Source organism: Suricata suricatta, chromosome 2 (assembly GCF_006229205.1).
Source record: "Suricata suricatta isolate VVHF042 chromosome 2, meerkat_22Aug2017_6uvM2_HiC, whole genome shotgun sequence".
Lineage (NCBI taxonomy): Eukaryota > Metazoa > Chordata > Mammalia > Carnivora > Herpestidae > Suricata > Suricata suricatta.
The window spans coordinates 22,643,208-22,649,702 of record NC_043701.1 but is presented as its reverse complement, the minus strand read 5'-3'; positions in this window follow the sequence as shown (position 1 = coordinate 22,649,702).

Sequence of the window (6,495 nt, the reverse complement as noted above, 5' to 3'; positions counted from 1 at the left end):
AAAAAAAAATAGGGGCACCTGGGTGGCTCAGTCGGTTATGCGTCTGACTTTGGCTCAGGTCATGATCTCACAACTTGTGGGTTCCAGCCCCATCGGGCTCTGTGCTGACAGCTCAGAGTCTGGAGCCTGCTTCGGATTCTGTGTCTCCTCTCTCTCTCAGTCCCTCCCTTGATCACACTGTCTCTCTCTTTCTCTCAAAAATAAATAAATGTTTAGAAAAAAAGATAGAAGGCCGAGAATTTAATGGCTTTTCTTTATACTGTTTCTTTCTCTTGTAAAAATTTTTCATTTTATTTGAACAACTCATTCTGAAGCTTTGGCCTCCTAAAGCCCTTTTTGAGGAACACAGGGTCAACTCTGTCAGATTCAAGGGCCTTTATTTAGCTGCCTTCTCATAGCTGAAGGTTTAACTATCCTGGAAAGACATTAAAGGAGGACATATTCCCAAAAGGCCTGATTGGAGCCATGAAGGAATGAACAGAGTGGAGCCAAATTGTTTATTCCCCATTAAAGAATTACATGTATTAAAATGTTATTATTGAAAAAAGGAAATTTCTCTGAACAGAGAATTTGGGTAGATACCTTGATAAAGGTGTTTCTGGCAAGAGGCTGTAAAGGCTAATCTATTTATAGACACATTAAATGAAATGTACACATACAGGAAGGCAGGTAAATTTTCACAGTCAATGAAGACAAGTGTGCCAAGTGCCATTCTAGGACTGGGCGTACAGTGGAGAGCGCAAGGTCCTGCCTTCCTAGTTCTACTGAAGGAGACAGATTTATACAAAATGTTCTATCTTATATATTACATATACTATAATGTTAGGAAGAGATATAGGCCATGAAGAAATATATAGCAGGTCACAAGGGTAGAGAGTGATAGAAGGGATGCTCATTTGGGTGAGGCACTTTTAAAATGCCTTAAATTTAAAAAGAACATGATTTTGAAATAATTAAAGGATCACAGGAGGTTGCAAAAGAAGCGTACAGAGAAGTATCATGTGCTTTTCCCTAATATCCCCCAATGTTAACATTTTATGCAACTTTTGTACAGTATCAAGACCAAGAAAGTGACATTAGTACGTCCATAGAACTGATTCTGATTTCACCTGTTCTATATGGGCTCATTTGAGTATGTGTGCATAATTCTAGGTAATTTTAACATATGTGAAGTCTTGTGTAATCATTATGATCAAGGTACTGACCTACATATATGAATTACACTCAATAAAGCTATTACAAAGAAATACTTAATTGTGCCATCATCACAAAACACATCAGTGTTACCTCTTTGTAGCTACATTGATCCCTCCCCTCTATAACTCATCTCTGGCAACCACTAAGTTGTTCTCCATCTCTATAATTATGTTATTTCATGAATGCTACATAAATGGAGTAGTGCAGTAGGTATCCTTTTAAGACTGTTTTTTCCCCACCCAGTATAATCCCTTGAGATCCATCTGAGTAACCTGTATCAATAGTTCTTTCCTTTTCATTGCTGAGTAATATTCCATTGAATGGATGTACCACCATTTGTTTAACCATTCACCCATTTAAAGATGTTTGGTTAGTTTCCAATTTTGAGCTTTTACAAATAAAACTGCTGTGAACATTTGTGTACAAGTTTTTGTGTGAAAATAAGTCTTTGTTTCTCTTGGCTAAATGCCCAGGAGTGTGATTGCTGGGTTGTATGGTAAATGTATGGTTATTCCAGAAACTGACAGAAGCTGTATATTTTATGTTCCCCAGAAATGTATGAGTGATCCAGTTACTCCAGAGCCTTGCCAACATTTGGTGCTAATCACTGTTTTTCTTTTTTTTTTCTTTTATAGTTTATAGTCAAGTTGGTTTCCATACAACACCCAGAGCTCATCCCAACAAGTGCCCTCCTTCATGCCCATCACCCTTTTCCCCCTCTCCCCCACCCCCATCAACCCTCAGTTTGTTCTCAGTATTTAAGTCTCTCTTGTGTTTGCCTCCCTCCCTCTCCTTAACTATTTTTTCCTTTTCCCCTCCCCCATGGTCCTCTGTTAAGTTTCTCCTGTTTCAAATATGAGTGAAAACATATGGTATCTATCCTTCTCTGCCTGACTTATTTCACTTAGTATAACACCCTCAAGTTCCATCCATGTTGGTACAAATGGCCAGATTTCATTCTTTCTCATTGCCATGTAGTATTCCATTGTATAAATACCACATCTTCTTGATCCACTCATCAGTTGATGGACATTTAGGCTCTTTCCATGATTTGGCTATTGTTGAAAATGCTGCTATGAACATTGGGGTACATGTGCCCCTGTGCATCAGCACTTCTGTATCCCTTTATCCCTTGGGTAAATTCCTAGCTATGCTATTGCTGGGACATAGAGGAGCTCTATTGTTCATTTTTGGAGGAAACTCCACTGTTTTCCAGAGCGGCTGCACCAGTTTACATTCCCACCGACAGTGTAGGAAGGAGGGTGCCGTCTCTCCACACCCTTGCCAGCATCTGTAGTCTCCTGATTTGTTCATTTTAGATACTCTGACCGGTGTGAGGTGGTATCTCAGTGTGGTTTTGATTTGTATTTCCCTGATGATGAGTGATGTTGAGCATCACTGTTTTTCACTTTAGTCATTTTGATAAGTATATTGTGATATCTCATTGTGGTTTAATTTGCATTTCTCTAGTGACTAATGAGGTTGAACATCTTTTCATGTATTTATTTGCCACCATTATATTCTCTTTGGTGAAGTACCTGTGCATGTCTTGCCCATTTTCTAATTGTATTATTTGGTTTTTTAATGCTGAGTTTGGAGAATTTTAAAAAATATATTCTAGGCATTAGACCTTTGTCAGATACATGATTTGCAAACATTTTTTCCCAGTCTGCAATTTGTCTTTTCATATTCTCAACAGTGTCTTCTGCAGCGCAAAGTTTTAAATTCTGATGAAGTCCAACTTATGCATCTTTTTTCTTATATTGGTCATTCTTTTGGTAGTAAGTCTAAGAACTCTTTGCCCAGTCATGGGCCCTGAGATGTTATTTCCTAGGAGTTTTATAGTTTTATGTTTATATTTTAGTACATGACTCCTTTTGAGTTAATTTCTGTATAAGTTGTAAAGTGTACATTGAGTTTCATATTCTCTTATGGATGTCTAATTGCCTGAATACCATTTATTGAAAATCCTCCATTGAATCCTCTTCGTTACTTTGACAAACATTGATTGGGCATATTTGTAGGCTTGTTTCTGAGATCTCTATTTGTTCCATCAGTGAATGTGTCTATCTTTCCTCCAAAATCACACTGTTGTGATTACTGTAGCCCTATAGTAAACCATCAAGAAATTATTTCTCCCACTTCATTCCTGTTTTCCAAAAATTGTTTTGGCTAATCTAGAGGCTTTCACTTTCCACATAAATTTTAGAATAAGCTTGTTTATGTCTAATATAGAAACTTGCTAAGATTTTGATTAAAATTATGTTAAACCTAGGGGCGTCTGGGTGGCTCAGTCTGGTTCAGGTCATGACCTCACAGTTCACTGTGCCCCATATTGGGCTCTGTGCTGACATCTCAGAGCCTGGATCCTGTTTCAAATTCTGTGTCTCCCTCTCTCTCTACCCCTCCCCAACTTGTGTGTGTGCACTCTCTCTCTCTCTCAAAAATAAATAAACATTAAAAAAAAATTTTAATGATGTTAAACCTAGAGGTTTAGGGCACCGGTGTAGGGGAAATTGACATCTTTACTACACTGAAACTTCCCATCCCTAAAATAGTATGTCTCTCCAAGGATTTAGGCTATCTTTTATTTCTTTCATCAGCATTTTATAATTTTCATCAAACAGATCATGTACCTACTTTTGTTAGATTTATACTTAAGTCTTTTGTTTTCTTTGGAGCAATTTATAAGGATGCCGTCTTCAGGGGAATATTTAAATAGAGATCTGAGTGAAGCAGGAACATGGAGTGAGCATGAGTGCAAAGACCTGAGGCAGGTGTTTGCTTGGTGTATGTTTGAGATGGAGTGAGCTAGAAAGAGAGTAGCAGCAAATGAGATCCAGGTTGTCACGATGTTGACAGGACCTTGGTGAAGTCATGGTAAGATTGGGGAACTTTACGCTAAATGTGATGAGATACCATCAGAGAGTTTTGAGCACAGGGATGATATGGCCTGATTCCTATCTTAGAAGGACTGTCCCGGCGCTTGACTGGAAGATAGGTTGTAGGAAGGTAAGGGGAGACAGGAAGCTGCATTAGGATGCTCTTGGCGTGGCCCAGGTGACATTGGCTGTTATCTCAGGCCAGGTTGGCAGCCATGGAGGTGATGAGGAATAGCTGGAGTCTCGGCCTTTTTTGAAGGTATAGTTGAGAGGACGGGGTAAGAGATGTTAGAGAAAGAGAAGACGTGAGGAGGACTCTAAGGCTCTTGGCCAGTGCAGCTGGGTAAATGGTGGTACCATTTACTGGGAAGAGGAAAACTTTGTTCTTCAGCATAAAACCAGAAACTACCATTATTCAGAGAAGACCTAAAACCTGATATCACAGTGTGTAGTCCCAAACCGGCAACATTTTGCAATGTTAGTAACCAGTTGGACTTTTAGAAACTACTGAAATGGCACCATAGTAAGGACGTTGGAGATGAAAGAAGGGAAATGAAACAAATAGCTATTAAGCACGTAAGGACCAAGGTTTGTCATGTTACTTCATGTTAATCCTTATTAATTGCCTTATAGCTAAGTAGTAGCTTTTTTTCTCTTTTATTTATTTTTTATTTTAGAGAGAGAGAGCACGAGTAGGGGAGAGGGGCAGAGGGAGTGGGAGAGACTCTCAAGCAGGCTCCATGTCCAGCATGGAGCCTGACCCAGGGCTCAATCCCATGACCCTGGGATCATGACCTGAGCCAAAATCAAGACTGAACCCCGAGGCGCCCTTCTTTTCTTTTTTTTAATTGCTGTAAAATATATATACAACATAATAGTTTTTATTTTAACCATTTTAAATTTATACTTCAGTGGCATTAAATATATTTACAATATTTACCATCACCACTATCTAGATCCAAAACTTTTCCATCAGCCCCAACAAAACTTTTGTACCCATTAAACAATAACATCCCTTTCCTTCCTCTTCAGTCCCTAGTAAACCATATTCTATTTTCTGTCTCTATGAATTTGCCTATTCTGGGGGGTTCATACAAGTGAAGTTATTCACTCTTTGTCCTTTTGTGTCTGGCTTATTTCACTCAGCATAATGTTTTCAAGTTTCATTCATGTTATACCACAGCTCAAAATTTTATTCATTTTTATAGCGGAATGATATTCCGTTGTTTGTATATACCACATCTTGTTTATCCATTCACCTGTTAATGGACACTTGGGTTGTTTCCACCTTTTGGCTATTGTGTATAGTGCTGCTGTGAATATTTGTGTACAAGTACCTGTCTGACTTCCTGCTGCCAGTTTTTTTGGACATATACCTAGAAATGGAATTGCTGGGTCATATAACAATTCTATGTTTAGCCTTTGAGAAACCAGGAAACTTTCCCACAGCAGCTGCACCATTTTCCATTCCCCCCAACAATGCACGGGGTTCCCGTTTCCCCCTGTTCTTGCCAACACTTGTTATCTTCTATGTGTGTATGTGTGTTCTAATAGCCATCCTAGGATAGTAGCTGTGAAGTAATATCTCACTGTGGTTTTGCATTTCTCTGCTCATGATGTTGGGCATCTTTCCATGTGCTTATTGGCCATTTATAGATCTTCTTTGGAGAAATTAGGTTGCTTTGTTATTGTTGTCGTGATTTAGGAGTGCTTTATATATCCTGGACATTAATCCCTTATTAGATACATGATATGCAAATTTTTTCTCCCATTCTATGGGTTGGATTTTGCTTTCCTTATAGTATCCCTTAATGCACAAAAGTTCTTCATTTTGATGAAGCCCAATTTATCTGTTTTCTTTTATTGACTGTGTTTTTGGTGTCATACCCATGAAACTGGTGCCAAATCCAATATTATGTAGATTTTCTCCAATATCTTTGTTTCTGAGAGTTTTATAGTTTTAGTTCTTAAATTTAGGCTTTGATCCATTTTGAGTTAATTTTTATACATTGTGTAAGATAAGTATACAACATTTTTTTTGGCCTATAAATATCCATTTTCCCATCACTATTTGCTGATAAAACTGTCCTTTCCCCCTTTGAATAGTTTTGGCATCCTTGTAGAAAATCAATTGGTCATATATGTGAGGATTTGTTTTTAGGTTCTCTATTCTGTTCTATTGGCTGTCTTTATGCCAGTACCATACTGTTTTAATTACTGCAGCTTTGTAGTAAGTTTCCAAGTTGGGAAGTGTAAGTCTTCCAATTTCATGAATCCTTTTCCAGATTGTTTTGGTTATTCAGAGGCCCTTGAAATTCTGTATGTGTTTGGAGATTGGCTTTTCCATTTCTGTGAGAAGCACTGTGAGAGTTTTGATAGGGATTGTATTGAATCTGTAGATTGCTTTGGGTATTAC